The 16,857-nt window shown below is 46.6% G+C and overlaps 1 protein-coding gene across 1 annotated transcript in view; it reads right to left on the bottom strand.

Annotated features, from left to right (window-relative positions):
* LOC118505576 (AF4/FMR2 family member lilli) overlaps positions 1-11,880 on the bottom strand; it is a 29,221-nt gene extending 17,341 nt beyond the window's left edge. The window contains exon 1 of the mRNA XM_036041532.1: positions 11,284-11,880. The gene's annotated coding sequence lies outside the window, so the exon portion shown is untranslated. The remainder of the gene's footprint in view (positions 1-11,283) is intronic.
* Between the last annotated feature and the right edge of the window lie 4,977 nt (positions 11,881-16,857).

Here is a 16,857-nt window from a genome sequence, read left to right as displayed (position 1 = left end):
CCTCCAACTGCTCCCCCTCGAGGTTAAGAATACAACAGCAACAGCAAAAAAAAGAGAGGCATCCTCCCAGTGGAACAACGGCAGCAAAGTGGTTTATTGATAAATGCCGAACGCCATTTTCCCACACAAATAGTGGAAAGAAAAGTGGATTAAATCGTGCGTTCCCTCCCCACCCGGGTTCGGTTTGCAAGGTACGCAGTGCAAAGGACTATCGGGCAGCTCTGCCGTGTGCGTGATCGAGCCTTTCAGGAAATGCTTTGGCGCACACCGGAGGAACGAAACCGGCGAGGCAGCTAGAGGTTGGGCGGGTTGGGCAAAAATGTGTAATAAATAGAAGAAATTACGATCGGGAATGGTTGGGCGTGCGGGATCGCCCGAAACGGCGCAAGCGGGAAGCGGAATGGTTGCAAGTACAACACAGCACAAAAAAACGGAACATCATGTATTGTGGTTGTCGGACGGTAGCCACCGGATCGCCGATGCAATCGCACTCGCACTGGAAAGGTACGCAGGCGCAAGATCATGACTAAGCGCAAACGGAAGCCATCTGCGTTTGGTGCAGAGGGGGGGCGATATTGGAAGGGATCGAGGTTAACGAGAGCGGTAAACCATTCCCATATTGGAGCAGTAAGAAAATTTTTAGAATCGCATCACACTCACCCAGACACTTCGGACAACGACACGAATCGTGATCCCGACCTTCCACGACGGCTCCGGTCTGGTTAGACATGATCCGATTGGAACTGTCTCTTAACCTCAAAACAGTTCCGTGGCCCACTCCTGTCACTTTTGCGTGCCATTCATCCGAGCCGGGCTGGCAATTGGATACGCCTGTTTTTGCTGTGCAAAATGGAATCCTTTCTCATCTCGCAAATGAAATTTATCCTAGATACACACACGTACACACACTTTCGCTTTATTTGTATGGCCATTTCCTCAAGCTGGAAGCAGTGCCGTATGATTATCGTGGGGAGGGCAATATAACCGAGACGATCTTTTTTTTTTTTTTTGACGTCTCAGCATCACCGTGATCTACTGACATCCAACCATCACGGGATCATCAACCATATGCCATAGCCCGGTCTTGTGGCGTGTACAGAACGTTTTTATTTTTAGCCCACTGCCAATAAGTGGGGAGGCAAGCGAGGTTGGAGATGGTGAGGTGTTGTACGGTAAGAGCAAAACGAAGTCGAAAACGCGTTCCGTTAAACGCGGAACGAACGGGCGCACAACGGCTGTGAATGGTGAAATGGACAGCGAAAATCACATTCAATGCACAAGGCGCGAGGAAGCAATAGATAAACGCACGGAAAGATTGGTCAGTGTGCACAATGAGATGGGATGTACCGGAATGTATCCGCGCGTGTGTGTGTGTGTGCGAAGATAAACACTAACACGATTTTGGAGCCGTCCAAACGAAATTATAACCTATCTTGTACCTTGTCCCTGACCTGAATGCATATAATCAAGGCCCAATCTGATCGAATTTTGCCTACTTCCAAACATCATTCAGCACGCCATTTCTTTCCTTTCACCACCACAAACAAGCGTGCGAAATATGTGTTTGCATATGTGTGTGCGGGTACTAGCTGTGCGTGATAGGAAGGATGCAGATAAGTCAAATAGTACAAACGACTTGAGAGCCTGCAAACGTGACGAACCTCGACCGAATTTCCGAGAGGTAAATATTAAATTTAGCACATTCGGTTTATTATTACAAACGCGTTTTGTGCTTACTAAATATAAGAATTTGCAATATTTGGTTAGCTTTCTTTTTTTATTTCCATTGGGTTCCTTCATCCCGCCAAGCTGTTTGATTTAGCAGATTGGTGGTTCAGATGCGGTTTTGGCATGCCACATACCGGGGATTTGGGTTTTTGGGGGGTGGTGTTTTTCGATGCTTCCGTTGTTCGCGAGGGTTTTTTATAGGAACACAAAACACCACAAGAACACTATAAGTAGCCTTTTCCTTCCCGCTTATTTTAATTCCGACGCTCAGTGTTTGATGGAAAATAAGCAAAAGCAAAAGGTTTTTCCCATCGGTCGGTTTCTTTTGAATCGCTTTTTGCTCTGCTATTTCGACGTCCTTTTTTGCTGCACATCGCTACAGATATTGATTATGAAATTTTCTTTTTCATATATGTATAAATGTGGCAGGCAAATTGGATATGATAGCAGATGAAGACTGCTTCGATTCGATCCGTTCAGCCGGCGATGAACGATCGCGTACGATCATGCCCAGCCCGTTCGTTGCTCGAGAGCACCGGCATCGGTGTGGTGTTGTTCATCAACATTTCACCATTAATTAATCATTGCACGTATCTTTACGTGGACGGTACCTGCGGGCGTTCGTCTCATCAACCGGGTGCCCACGATGACGACCTGTGAACAGGTAATTTCTTTTTTTATCCCTCATTTCCTCCCACCGTCACTCGGCCACCCGTCCCAGCCAGCGCAGGATCGAGCCGGGCCGAGAATAGCGTCAGAATATCGGAACGATCTGGGCGACGCATTCCTGTTAGTCTGTTTTTCTTTTCTTTTCCACGCTCTCCCGCTTGTGTAATGTTTTTTGTTTTACTTCAACTGCAATGGTAACGCTCTAAGTGAACCGGTCCACGCTTGCACAATTTATCGACCGACAAGGGTACGATGAAAGGTCGACGTAGCCGGGAATCCGAGGGAAAAGCAGAGCAGAAAAACAGCGTGTAAGATCGGAAAAGAACAGTCGGCTGGTGGCTCTTAAGGCTGGTGGACGGTAAACATTGCGGTAGGCACACGGGACAACCGTATCACATGACGACCTCCACACTCGACTCATATAATTTAGATCCTGGCACGATCGAGCGGAGGCTTTCCCATGCTGTATAGGTCGCCCGGTGCCGCATCGAGCGCGCGTGAATGAAACGTCCGATCAACCTGTTACCACCGGGACGCGCGCCCGTGAGACTGGCTGCTGGTGCGGTTTGTGGAATAAATTTATCCGCGCAAAGAATCCGCTACCTGCTACAGGAAATGGGCAATCGATCTCGCAATCTGCACCACATAACACCAACCCGGAGTGGCCAAGAAGTCAACCGCATCCAGGTTTACATCTCCCTGGGCGCCTTTACCAGCAGGGAGGCGAACGCACACCAATCGAAGGTGGTGATCCCCGGTGCTTGTGGTGCTGTTGATGGTGGTGGTCGTAAAAATTCCTAATGTATCGCGGAAATGTAAAGCTAAAGATAGTGCGCTAAAAGCACTCGCCCGGTTCGGATTTGCTGGTGTGCTATCACCAATCGTCTTTTTCACTATCGATTCAACGGCCACTTCCCCAACACGGTGAAGGTCTGCTTAACGCCCGGTACTTTTAGCGCTAATTTTCAGCCGTAGCCAGATAATTTCTAAGCTTAGCGAAAGGGCACGAATTAGTGCGATACACCGGGGACACCTTAGCATCACCTTTGGGTGGTTTGCGGTGAGATTATTCGCCGATTTGCTCGAGGAGCAGCAGACAGGTTTGTATCAATAAAATCGTTTACCAAGCGAGCACCGGACAGTCGGTCAGTATCGGTAATCGCGCCGGAACGCGTTTATAGGGCGAAGGAATGCCAACCGATAAGGGCTAATCGGTCTTTGCGCGAGAGTAACATGCATTCTCGTTCGGCTTATAATGGTGTTGTAATTGTGGTTACATTCGATCGGATGCATTAACAAAGAGGTCGATTGGATGCGTGGAGAGTATGGTTAGAATTTTTTATACAAGCGCTTGTTGTAAGAATTCCAGTTGGGAGAGATTAGCGAAGGCCTGTTGGGCTGTTTGAACATGTTTACAACTGTTGTATCTTCAATTGTGCGTTGCTATTTCAAGACCTTACATAAACTATAAAGCTACTATAAAAAATGTGTTTGAAGCTTGTAGTGTCATTAATCATTTGAATTTACAAATACAACCCTTTTATATTAAATTAATCATTAATCCGGCGTTGATTTTTTCCAATTATCTCGTTGCGAAATTCACGACCCCATCCCGCGTTCTCACAGTTTGTTATCTAATTGCACGGATCATCCTTTCAAGGTCATCCGCGCACGGGCAAAAAATATATAAATAAAAAATGACCGAACCCCAATCAAACTGCAACCATTAATCAACGGAAAAACAAACTAACAAATCGTGCCGAAGGAATAAGCGCACGTCTTAATTACGGGCATATAAATTTATGTTTTATGAGTTCAGTTAGCGAACCATGGTGCTGCCTCACTCCCCGCGATTTCTCGCCTGCAAAGGCCAATTAGCACCGCGGCTAAACGAAACCTAATTAGTGCCGGCTGCTTCAGGTGTGAAAACGAACGTGACGGATCCATGCCCGTCCGGCGATCGACCAAAACCTGCCCTCGAGCCCGGTCGAGATGAGCGGCGGACTACCACCGCACGATGCGCACCGTGTGCCCGGGAAGCAAAAACACGTCGTGAAATATGAAATTCGAAGGGCCTTCTGTAGCGCGGCGTTACCAGCGCTGGTCTAGGCCGTTGCTAAATTCGTTCGCTTTTTTCCTGAGTGTTCGGCAGTCGGAGCAGCGCCGGTGTTACCGAAAACGGTACGAAAATTAGAAAGTGTACAGTGCATTTTTCACCCGTCCACCACCATCATCCCCAGCACCGCACCGCAGCTGGTGTCCCGAATAATTGGATCAAGCTGGCGAGCTGGTAATTTTATACCGTTTTCGACGATCGCCTGGCTTCGGGAAAATCTACCAGCACGGCCGAACCATACGACACCGGAGTGTGTGTGTGTGTGTGTTTGTGTAAAATGACGATCGGTGTGGAAAGCTCGACACCGCGGAAACCTGTCACGCCGCCCCGGCATTTGTGCGGATGTTATCATACCGATGACATTATCCTACGACAGACCGCCAGATCCAGGGGCCATTCATTTTCGGAAACTGATTCATGTACGCGATTTACGCGAGGCATGGTTTGGTTTTGTAGCAAGTGTTGTTACGGGCCGGGTAACCTGGACTGGAGACACGCTACAGCTTGCCATTTTGCCGACCGAAACTGTACACCACCGAGTGTTGTAACGGGACTGCGGTGGACCAGCAATGTGCGTTTAATTGAGTGGACAAAGATTTGATTAATTCCTATCCGGTGTATAAATCTCCGGCGGGGAAGATATATGATATGGAGAGGGAGTTGGGTTTTTTTTTGTGGTGTTTTTATTCAGCAAACAGGCGAACCGAAGATGGTCCGCTTATCTGGTTAAATGAACAAAATTAATCTACCTGAAGGAGGTATTTACGGTGATGATAAATTGCATCATTTGGGGGTTTTGGTAATGATGCAATAAAATTTATAGAAGGTAAACAGTGGAAAGTCATTTTTTTAATATTAAATTGGCTTCAATAATGTGACATACAGAAAAAAATCAGTATGAATTTGTTTTTGTCAAAGACTTTTATTTAATTGACAATGACCTTAAAAATGGCATCAGTTTAAAAATCAAATCTTTTTAACGCATTCCATATTCTGAGTATAGAAGGCCTTAGAAACATTCTTGACTCATAAATTGCTTCTTAATTTTATCTACAACCTCGAAAGGCTTTACTTTGCCATAAAAGTCTGGGTTGAGTCTGCGACTCACGAAGACACGTCTGGATAGGATTCGATACCTAATTCTGCCGTATGCAAGATCAGTACCACTAGTATTTTGGGCAATTGGGCATTCATGTGAAAGGCCTAACAAGACTTTAGGGGCTATGTTGTCCGGTGCCATTATCATGACATAAACAGCCTGCTGAGTCTTATTCGCTATAAGATGATGGGATCGACGAACAGCTCATAGAGGCTCCGCCATCCACCGGTTTCCAATCGTACTCTGAGCTCGTTAATTTTGGACAGAGCCTTTATCTTGAGAATGTTATGAGCCCAACCGCGATATTTTTATAACAACTTCAGTATCGAGGAACCTTTAGCATTTGGCCATTTAAATAATTTAGCAAAACCGACTTCTTCTGAAATGTGTTTAATCTCATTTTCCAAACAAATCTGACACCAATAATTTATGGAAGCAATATTTAAGCTCCATATGACATTTTGACACATATCCCAATGTTATGTGCTATGATCTCCTCTGCATGGTACGAGGAGGAAGCAGTAAGCAGCAACCAACAATATCCAAACAAGGTCATTTTTCCATCTGACAATATCTGCAGTATTGCAGTCCACCTCGTCCTCGTTATCCGAGACTGGCGCAATCTCACTTACCGAATTATAACCATTTTTCGGGAGGTGATTTTTCTTGCCTTTTTTGTGGTAGGTTTTGCCATTACCCAGTGGCTTATTGTTTCGCCTCAGCTCACTTTCGGTTGGGACACAAGAAAGTGAGCCGATTAATGAGCTCTGTATGGCAGACACACACACACACACACACACACACACACACACACACACACACACACACACACACACACACACAGGCAGCAAACAACAAAAGCAGTTTATCGCCTCGTTAACGGTGTTACTTTCGGTGTAAGTTCCACCGAGAGCCGAGAAAACGGGGGCAAAAACCAATTTCCATTCATATGCAGCCGCGCACCGTACGGGCACGTGGCACGGTTGGTTTGGTCTTCGGCTCTTAAAGAAGTAGCCCGCAAACCTATTCGTCCCGTACTAGGAAGCTTACAGCACACGGATATACCGGTCCCCTTATCGGATTGCATCGTGCAGCGGGCAAAAATAGCAATAAGGTCAGCGCCGTGGAACGTGTGATAAGCCGTTTAGCCGTTGCGGAAACATATTACAATTTTCGGGAAGGAGGGAAAGGTTTATCGTTTATCACCGTTCTCCCGCAGTTCGCAGTTGCGCTACCTTCGCCGGAACGTTCTTTAAAGTGCCAACATTCAAACAGAAACTGACCAAGGCGGATCGGGCGGTCAAAAGTTTTCTCTGCCCTCCCCGAGATTGCATTTGCCCAACTTATTATGCACAACATATTTGTTTGTCCCAAATCGACGAACCAGCATGGGACTGACAGGCTTAATGGCTTTGTTCACTGGGAAGACAAATGGAGGGCGAGAATTGGAGAGGAAAAATTCGAAGCCCCATTGTCTAAACGAGAACACCCTTTTCTCGGGCAGCCCGGCAAAGGCAGGGCGTTAGTAGCTCATTAATTATTGCACCTAATATTATTGCTTTCTTCGTCGTGTGTGAGTGTGTGTGTGTGTGAGTCAGTATTTCTGGCGCTTGTGAACTCCCGATTCCAATCACTGCATATGGAGCATGGCGAAGAAATTACTATTTTTCCACCACTTTCACACCACACCAAAGACTTCCTTGTGCGTCATCATCAATCTTGTGCAGCAATTTAAATTCGGTACCCTTCGCACGCCACTAGCGCCAAGGAAGCGACCGTAAAATGGAGAACCAACGGTGTGAAAACATTTCTAAACACTAAAATCTCGAAGCACGAAAAACAAACGAGCACCGATCTAATCAGCGTTGCTCCGGTAAGGCAGCAGCCGCATTTGGTTCGATTTCATTTTCCTCGATTAGAAATTCACACTCGCAAATTAGGGGTGAGTTTTAGCGAGCGAAGCCAAGACATTGATGGGATTGATTTCACTTTTTCGCCAAACCGTAGAAAAAAAAATGGGAACCATCTAGCCCACACTTAACATATTTTATTCCCCCTGCGTGTGACTACGTTTCGTTGACTAATTTTGGGCAATAGGCACAAGACGAGCCGACTTGTTGTGCCTTCCATTTTCACCAGACTTGTTTTGTGGAGTCTGTTCCTAATGTGACATTTTCGGGATGACATCAACCGGAGTATCAGCAAGTACGATCCGCGTCAGAAAAAAAACCCCCCATAACGGGATCAACTGCCACCTGCTGGCAACCGGAGGAGCTGTATGCTGCTGGAAGAAACGAACCCGATTAAAGCGTGACATCTTCGCTGGCCCGATTGTGCGTCCCGCCGACGTCGTAATGAGCCCTCGTAACGCGTGCGAATTTAAGCGCGATTGGCTATTGATCACCTCACTGTGATCCTCCTCCCTTCTGGAGTTTCGTCCGTCTCCTACTCCCCTTTGGGAGTCCCACCCATGGGGCTAGATTAATTGAGCTATGATGGATGAAATTAATCGAACCCGTTCGAATAGAAACACCCGCTGGGTGATGTTCTGGAGCGTAAAAATTATGATCGAGTTCAATTGGAGAATGGAAATTCAAATCGATTCCCTTTTTAGGAATGCCGAATGTTTTGACACACCGTCCACCACTCACCAACGTCCAACCAGCAGCTGAGCGTCTTTTGGCGAAGATTGCGCAAGACACGGCGAAAAAGAGGAAAACCATCACCACTAGACGAGCGTGAAGCCAGAACGGTAGAATGGCATTGGATGGATATGTGCAGAAGAGCCGGGCGTACAAGAACACAGCAACGAACAGATAAAAATATAGCAGCACAGGTCCAGGCATATGCAGGCATCGGGATAGGATGGACGGATGCGACACAATAACTCGAACCACAGAAACCAGTTTTAATTTAATCGTTTTTGGATGGACCTGTCCGGAATGGGGGAAGGCCTGTGGGAATGCAGCACCCTTGCGTCCGGGCGCTTAGGGCCATGGTCGTCCTGGCTCGCGCGAGGTCATTTAACTGGTCGCTTGGTACAGATTTCAGCAAAACCCGAAGGTTGGCTCATTATTTTGTGGTCATCATCCTTCGTTCAACACTTTGTACACAGTTTGGTGGTTAAAACCGGGCCTCGCACAAGGGTATCGATGGGTTGAATTTTTTGTCACATTATCACCCATCAGCCCGGGGGCTGAAACGGTTCACGACCAGTTCCAGCCCCGAACGCACATCCCCCCAGAGATCCTTGATTATTTTTTCTTCTCTTGCTCACACTCTGCCATCCATTTTCCATTCCTTGAGTTATCCGTTTACGTTTTATTTTTAACATGTTTGTCTCTTGCTGGAAAGGTGGAATGGCGTAAGACGTCTGTGTGCGTGTGTGTGTAGAAGGCCTTGCCAGAACCTTGGCCATGGTTCACGGGCAAGGTCATTCGCGCGCGGGCCCGCGTCGCAGACTTGGACTCGCACACCCTCCAACGGGGGACGTTAATTAATAATTTACGCCGCGAAGCAGATGACGAGCGACCGGATCGTTTCGATCGATCGTGCTGGTTGAACGTTGAAAGGGACGATTAAATGTTACGTATCTTTTTGTTTCTTCCTTCTTTCTGCAATTCTGCAAGAAAATGCGCCACGACAGAAATAACGTCACATGAGGCAATTTCGAGTCCGGATCGGATGCACTACACGAAGCAATCTGTCAAACGAGGGAGTGTGTTAGTACACTTTGACGTTTGATAAAAATAAAGTAAACAAACGACTTCGATTGCAATCTTTCTCCCACAGGATACGTAAAGAGAACCAACTCGGAGCACAGCAGTTTTACAGCAGTATTTATCGTCCACGGACACATTCACCAGCGCTAAAAGCTTCAGGATGAAGTGCTTAACGAACGCAATCGTTATCATTTATCTAGATCACGATTCCCCCGGTGCCAGCAGCGTGTGTATGTGTGTGGTACTACAGTTTTGGTTGACTGGCACGAAACACCCCCATTAATGGGTGCGTTAATGAGCTAATTCATATGCGTGCCAAAAATCCTTATCGCCTCGCTAGCTGGCCATCAACAGGATGATGGACCAGCTGTGTGTGTGGTGCTGCTTCATTTGGACCTGATCAAGCTATCACCGATAGACCGATCGGTCGCTTAAAAGCAACTCCATAACCGTTGCGCTCACCCGTCGAAGTATCATCGTGTCATTAACCCTACAGGACAGGAGGCGAAGCAGGATTCGTGTCCGTGCCCACTTGTCGCCCTTCGCCACAAATTCCTGCCACGACTCGAGTGCAATTTTTGGGCGTTTTGGGCATGTATGTGTGTGTGTGTGTGTGGGCCATATCAACTCTCCACAAGCGAGAGAGAAAGGAAGACATAAAGTATTCGCCGAGAAGTGGCCCATTCGGACGGTTCATTTGCTTGTTTTTTTCGAGGGCGAATTATGGCAGGACGGATCGGACACAAGACAAATTATAAGAATAGCGACACACACACGCACACACACACGAAACAAAAGCAACCAAAGCCCCAATCCCTTTCGACGCCCGGCTGGATCTTCCTGCCCTGAACCGTGTGCGTGTATGTGATGTACGTGCGATATCTTGCCACAGTTCAATGCTCCCGGGACCTAACCAACTCCCCACCCCCCCCCCCCCCCCCCCTTAAAAGTTGATGCGGGCAGATATGCTTCAATGACCTTGGGCAGTTTGGTGGTGATGACGATGATGAGGTCTTGAGCCGCGTTCCGTCGGATTTGCCGGCACCATGCGAGTGATCCCGTGATCCGACGCTCCGAACGCGCACGGGTAAAGCACCGCCTCTTGGGGCGGCTGATGGGTGTTTGCCGGTGAAATCTATCAAGAATCGCTCCAGGCTCGGTTAGACAAACAGCGCTAAAGATAACAAAATAAAACTAAAAGAACACGATCGCAAACCGATCGAAGGCGGATCTCGCGCTAAGTGTGTGTGTGTGTGTGTAAAACAAGAAGGGTGGGTGGGTAACGTATTGAGAAAAACATGTACACACAGCCACACGCACGGACGGCTTAAGCCGACGAACAGCAGCTTCTTCTTCGAAAATAACCTAACGGCACTATCGGGAAAATGTGGCCGGATCGATTCCACCACGCTCGCGCGTACTCTCTTCAAATCCACAATCAATTGTTCAGTACACTTGGATTTTTTTTCTGATCCAACTCTGGCTGGTGCTAGGTGTAGTTAGACATTGTTGCTTTAATGCTTGCTGAACGAACCGAACACGTACAACAAAGTAACAACAACAAAAAAAAACAAATCATCTTGAACCATGTAGCCGAAACAACGGCGGATGATGATCATGGAGATGATCTCTTCCCCAAAAAACTAAATGTACCTCCCGCATCCCGACGTCCGGTGTAACTTTCTTCGCACACTTTCTGGCCACAAGCGTGGTAAGTGTAGTAACAGTGCATAAAACAGCAAACACTCGCTTTGGCTCAAATCTGCATGCCTTTGGGAGTGTTTTTCCTTCTTCTTTTTTTTTGTTCGTCTCAATTCTTACACTCTCTTCACCTTTCCCATCGTTCCCACAGGCACATCATTATTAACCCTCATTCCGGGCAACCCCCTATCATCGGTGTAACGGGTGTAAAGGGGTGGCGCAGGTAAAGTAAATACAGTATCACATACCACTTGATCGATTCCGGCCGGATCGATGCTAATGTTTGCACCACCAACAACAACAACAACGAAACTCCCGAGCTGCTACTCCTCCTCGGTATCGGATTGGATGTAAATTTTTCCCCTTGATGCTTCACTGCGGCCGCTCTCTCTCACCGTCTGGATCGCTTTGCTGGCCGGATGTTGTGTCACCGATTCACCGACTGGCCGGGCACACTACTGGCACACTGGTGCGAAACTGGCACAGGACACTGAGTGCGCACGCGAGACCACGATTACTCAACACGGGGGCTCCGGTCAATCACTAGCCGGCCACTCAATTATGTCTAAGCTATGTGCCACTGTGGATACCGTGCGCCAGCGACGACCCGGTTCACATGCAACACTTTGGGACACGGCACTGCAAAAAACGGGAACTTGCTGAAGACTCTGTCCACTCTGCACCACCGTCTGCACGCAACTGATGGGGCAACGGGCAACCTCGATCGAATCGATCACCGGCGGACTGTGCGACTGGGGCTCGGGGGCAGTACTGCAGTAGCTCGGAAGCTGAGCGGACAGCGCGCGTCTTCACCGCTTGATGGACGGAAGTGAAATGATCACTCGCATCATCCAGCACGTCGGTAATATAGGCTTGCGTTGCCGTTTTCGCGGGGCCGCTCGGTGGCGCTCAGCGCTGCTCCACGGAGCTCCAACAGCTCCTCGGTACGCGCGCGCCAGTGATCTCGACGCGACGAACGGACTCAAGAGCGAAGACCGAGCGAGCACCCCGGATCGGTTCGTTCGTTCTTGGCCCGGCTACGTTCGGCTCTCTTCTTTCACCATCATTTAAGCTAACTGCGCTTTGGCGTGCCTTGCCTTTTTTTTCTCGCCTTCTTCTGCTGCGTTCCGTAAGCTATCGGGCGCAAGGCGTTCTCCTTGTTTGCCTTTTATGTTTCGAACCCTCCCCTGCTTTACATTCTCCCCTTTTTCTTTCTTTGTTTAACGTTCACAGCTCACAGCTGATCGACACCTATCATCGGGAGGTGGTGAACAGTGAAAAGCTTTCAAACAAAAATTGTATGAGAAATTGCAAGTACACTATGATTCTTTGCCAATGCGGAGTCGCCCATAGCAAAGCAATGAGCCGGAAAGGTAATATTTACACAAATATTTGGCGTCGAACTAAAAACCGACTGCAACGTGCTCTTTGGAAGTGCAAATAGTGCTGAGTTTTGGCTGCTCAAAAATCCAAAACAAAGCGAAAAACTCATTTGCAACACTAAACACCAACCACCGGGTGGCGAAGGGGGCGTCCAGCACAGCGTGTAGTCCTTGCACAATTTTTGAAATGCTTCCGACGCTACGATTGCTTAATTATTTTTGATTTTATTTGCAAACGGCTATAAACTGGAGCTGGTTGAGTGTGCGTAATTAGTGGAATAGATGGATTGTTTTTTTTTTAATCTTTGCTCACTGCCTTTATACTTCACTACGCAGCCACACACTACACTAATTGCGTCCTTCATCTCCATACCTAACGGCAGATGAGCTCATTCCCCAGTGGCGATGGCAATTGGATGGCTTCTGTTAGGAAGTAAAATGTTGTGCGATGCTTTTTTTTTGTTTTGTTCGAGTTTATTCTCTTTGCCATTCATTTAGCTTGTCCCGCGGAGTGATAAAGCGCAAAGAAGCAATGGTTGATGTGTCGGTGGTTAAAATGAAAATGTAATTAACAAGCACGGAACTGATGGACGGGTGGAGGGCTATCAGCTTGCAAAATTGTTAAGATAATAAGTGATGTAAAATGTAACGTTACTAACTGTTTGAGGCATATTATGAGTGCCCGATAATTAACACTAAACGAGAACCGGTATGGTGCTGTGGGCAGAAATAGCAACAATTAAAATAAGTTGTGCAATTTTTCCACTGTTTGTGCATCTGCATAAATATATTTTTTAATCTTTTAATTTTGTAAAATAAATAAATAATTGTCAATATAAATTTATAAATTTATAATACATTTTGTGAATATGAGGTTCGTCGCTTAAGTCATTGAAGTCTTTCTATAGCGCATATTGAAAAGGAGCCTAAAGATATAATTAAAATTTACAAAAAAATTGTAAATGTGATAGTATAAAAATATTAACAATGTTTAAATGACTCTAGCAACTACAACCCCTTATTTGACTAATTAAATAAAAATATTTTCGCTGAATGCGTACTCCTCACTGTAACTTCCTTCCCAAAATTCATGTCACGTAGGTTCTAAAACCCAAGAATGAAATAACCGTTGTTTATACCATAAAATAAAGTTCTAACCAAATGCATACTTAAAAAATATATTGCGCAATAATTCACAGCTCTCGCAAAATACTTCATCCATTCAAGACAACATTCCCCCCACAAAGGATTGCAGTTGTGCTAAATCTTCACGACATTGTCTTCAGCGAGAGATTGGTCTTATCATCGGCTTTTGTTCACTTATCCATCCATCCAAAAAAAGAAAGATAGATCGTTAAATTACCACAAAAAGAACACAATTTTAGAATGAGAGCACAGTTTCGAATAGCTCCGGTTTTAATGGCTATAAAACATATTTTGCAAGTAAAAACCATCATCACACGCTTAACGCCATCGGAAACGAGCCAGTGTTCTAGGAAAACAGCCCTTTCCTGACATAAATCTCTCCACACTCTCTCCACACCCGTAAAAGCGGTTAAGTATGCTGGAACTTCCGCAAACAACCCAAAAATTCTTATCCCACCGGCATGATCTACTTTGATGTTGCAAAACAAAAAGAAGACAAACGCCAGGGATGCTACAAACAAAAAACGGCCAAAAAATCTGCAACTCTTTTTAACGACAGTTTCGTCTATCGTCCATTGTGCAAAACCTTTTGACCTGCTTCTCTTCGCAGTGGACCAGTTCTTGGTACCGAAATGGCACATTATGTTGTCGACCGAGGTTGCCGGGTAGGGGAGTCCACACACATAAAAACAAGCGATAACTCGTACATGAACCCGTGGTGGAAGGGTGGACCGTGGTGAGAGGGTGTGGCGACAAATAAAAAATCACCTCAAGATGCTCTCAATAGTTTCGGTTTCATTTGGACAACGCCCGAAATGCACAATGACAAATCTAAATTTCAATGAAGCTTTCTCCCACACGGGCGAGTCACACAAACGATGCTCTCCTGTGGGATCGATGGGAAGAGCACGGCGAAAGAACACGGCCAGCCAGCCACCTTCGAACTGGTCCGCAGGGCGCATCAAGCATTACTTGTTCGCGTTTTACCCACGGTCGCACTGGAAATATCAACGGAAATTACTCAAAAACCTAGGCAAAAGGCCCCTGGCCCTCGAGCCTTCTAGTGCAAACCGTACGTTCGTACGAACTAACAATCGGAGATCTGAGAAGACAGCACGGAAAAAACAGCAATCCCTCTCCCACCCCCCCAGAGCCCAAAACTGGACCGCTAGTGGCCGGACCGGTGAATTGTGAAAGCATTCCAAAACGGAAATAATGCATTTTTTCCGGAATTCATTATCGTTCCGGAGTGGCCCCCGCTGTTTGCTGATTCTCCTGCCATGCTTTGCGGTTTGCAGGCTGGTCTGCAGCCACCGCCAGGCACTAGTAGGTTGGTGGATCGGTGCTTTTTTCCACCGTCCGAATCGCTCGTTTTCGGGTCTTTTGGGTGGCTAACTGTCGGTGCGGTGGCTGGTTAACGGAGCAAATTTGCGCATTTCGTATGCCCTGGGACGTCACTTAAACGGAAGGAAGCAACTAGACGAGAGAACGGTGGTGGAGAGAGAGCGAGGTGGGAAAGCAAAAGCAAAGGGTTCAATGAGAAATGCGGAGGAGTTGATGAGGTTGGAAGTGCAAAAAAACACATCCACACACACACACACATGACCACGCAAAACAAGACACTTAGGCGCAGAGGGGAAAAGCGATGAAGAACGCAAGTGCTGTACACGGTGCAAAAACAAAGCATAGCCACTTTAGCTAGTGAGCTCAGACCAAGCCAAACAAGCACACAACACAGCAAGCAGTCAAATCGACGATTTTTCCATGCCCATCGTTACCCCCAAAACAAAGGCAAAAAAAAGGAAAATAATCGGACTGCCTGCCTGTACGGTAAACAAAACTAATCATCTCCCCCCCCTGTTTCCATGGGGCGAACGGGGAGGACCCAGCTGATGAAGCAGAAGGCGAGGATACCGAGCAGCAAATCACCACGAAGAAGGGTGGGAGGGAGAGGGAGATGTGCCGAGAAAGTGGGAAATATAGAGCATCTCCGGAACTGGTGAAAACCGTGGAAAACTGAAAAATCTTACTGAAGGGACAGCGGAGAAGGAAAAAAAAGCAAACCTTTCTTAACCCCTAATCCGCACCTCCACAGTCACACACACACAGAGAGAATCACTGTCAAGAACCGTTTCGACTAAAAGTGCATTTCGTCGGGTGCATCGGGTCCACGGCCACGGTCTGCAAGCACCCACTAGCACGAGCGGATGGCATTTCCTTGTAATTAAAACAATTTCGAACAATAGCCCAGATCTTTAACAGGTTTTCCAACGACTGTATGCATTCGTTTGCCTGCTCTCTTGCTTCTCGCTTTCCGCCTCCCACCTGGTCCCATCTTCCTGGAAGCAACGGGAGGTGAGCGCAGTTACGCTATGTTGATAAGTGATTTATTAACCACTTCTCAGTGATTCCCGGTCCGCGCATCTAATTATGCTAAAGCTAACAATCATTCACTCGTTCGCCCATTCATCGGGTAGTGTGGCACCAACCCCTTTCCCCACGGTGGGCAAATAGGTGGTCCAAATTGAAAAAATATGGAAATAATTAACATAGAACAGATTTAAGGGAACATATTTAGTGTAAAATAAGTCAGTTAAAATACGTGTTCAAATGTTTTGCAATAAGTAAAGAAGATTAAAAATAAAAATAAAAACATTTAGATTTTTTAAATTTCTTGATATAATTATCGTGCTGAATATATCCATTTTTTCTCTCTTGTACCTTTCAAACACCAATAGTGGGATTAAATATTTTAAAAGGCACAATCAACAGCATCGGTCCTGAGATTCTGATAGACGAAGCTTTTACTCCGTTCAACACGCTGAATATATCCTTCGAACATTAAATGTCTTACTATGTGCGATTCAAACAATTGCGCATGAAGTTAATAGAACGGACGATTCGCTGAGCATTGCCACTTTGCAGTTTGAGCATTTTCTGCCAGAAATTAACAAGTAGCACCTTACCTTAGGGCCACTAAATAAAGAATCGGTTACATCACTCCATGTTTTAATTCAGTTTTGTCCATAACCAATCCCACTGTGCATTCAAGTTGGGGAGGACATACTGAGCAGAGAGCATCGGAAATCGAGTTCGTTTAAGCGGTTATGCGGTTAGTGGCGGTTGCCTTCATTTCGATCCCAGCTTTCCAGACCATCCAGAGGATGAACCAGATGCAATCCGATCCTCGGCTATGTGTACGCGCTTGTCAGTGTGCATGTGTTTGTGTGCGAGTACTTTGATGCCACAACGTACCCGACTGTTACGCCACACCTACCGATTCTACGAAATGCA

Source organism: Anopheles stephensi, chromosome 2 (genome assembly GCF_013141755.1).
Source record: "Anopheles stephensi strain Indian chromosome 2, UCI_ANSTEP_V1.0, whole genome shotgun sequence".
Taxonomy (NCBI): domain Eukaryota; kingdom Metazoa; phylum Arthropoda; class Insecta; order Diptera; family Culicidae; genus Anopheles; species Anopheles stephensi.
Note: the sequence above shows the minus strand (reverse complement) of the source record. Positions and strands in the feature narration are given on the sequence as shown.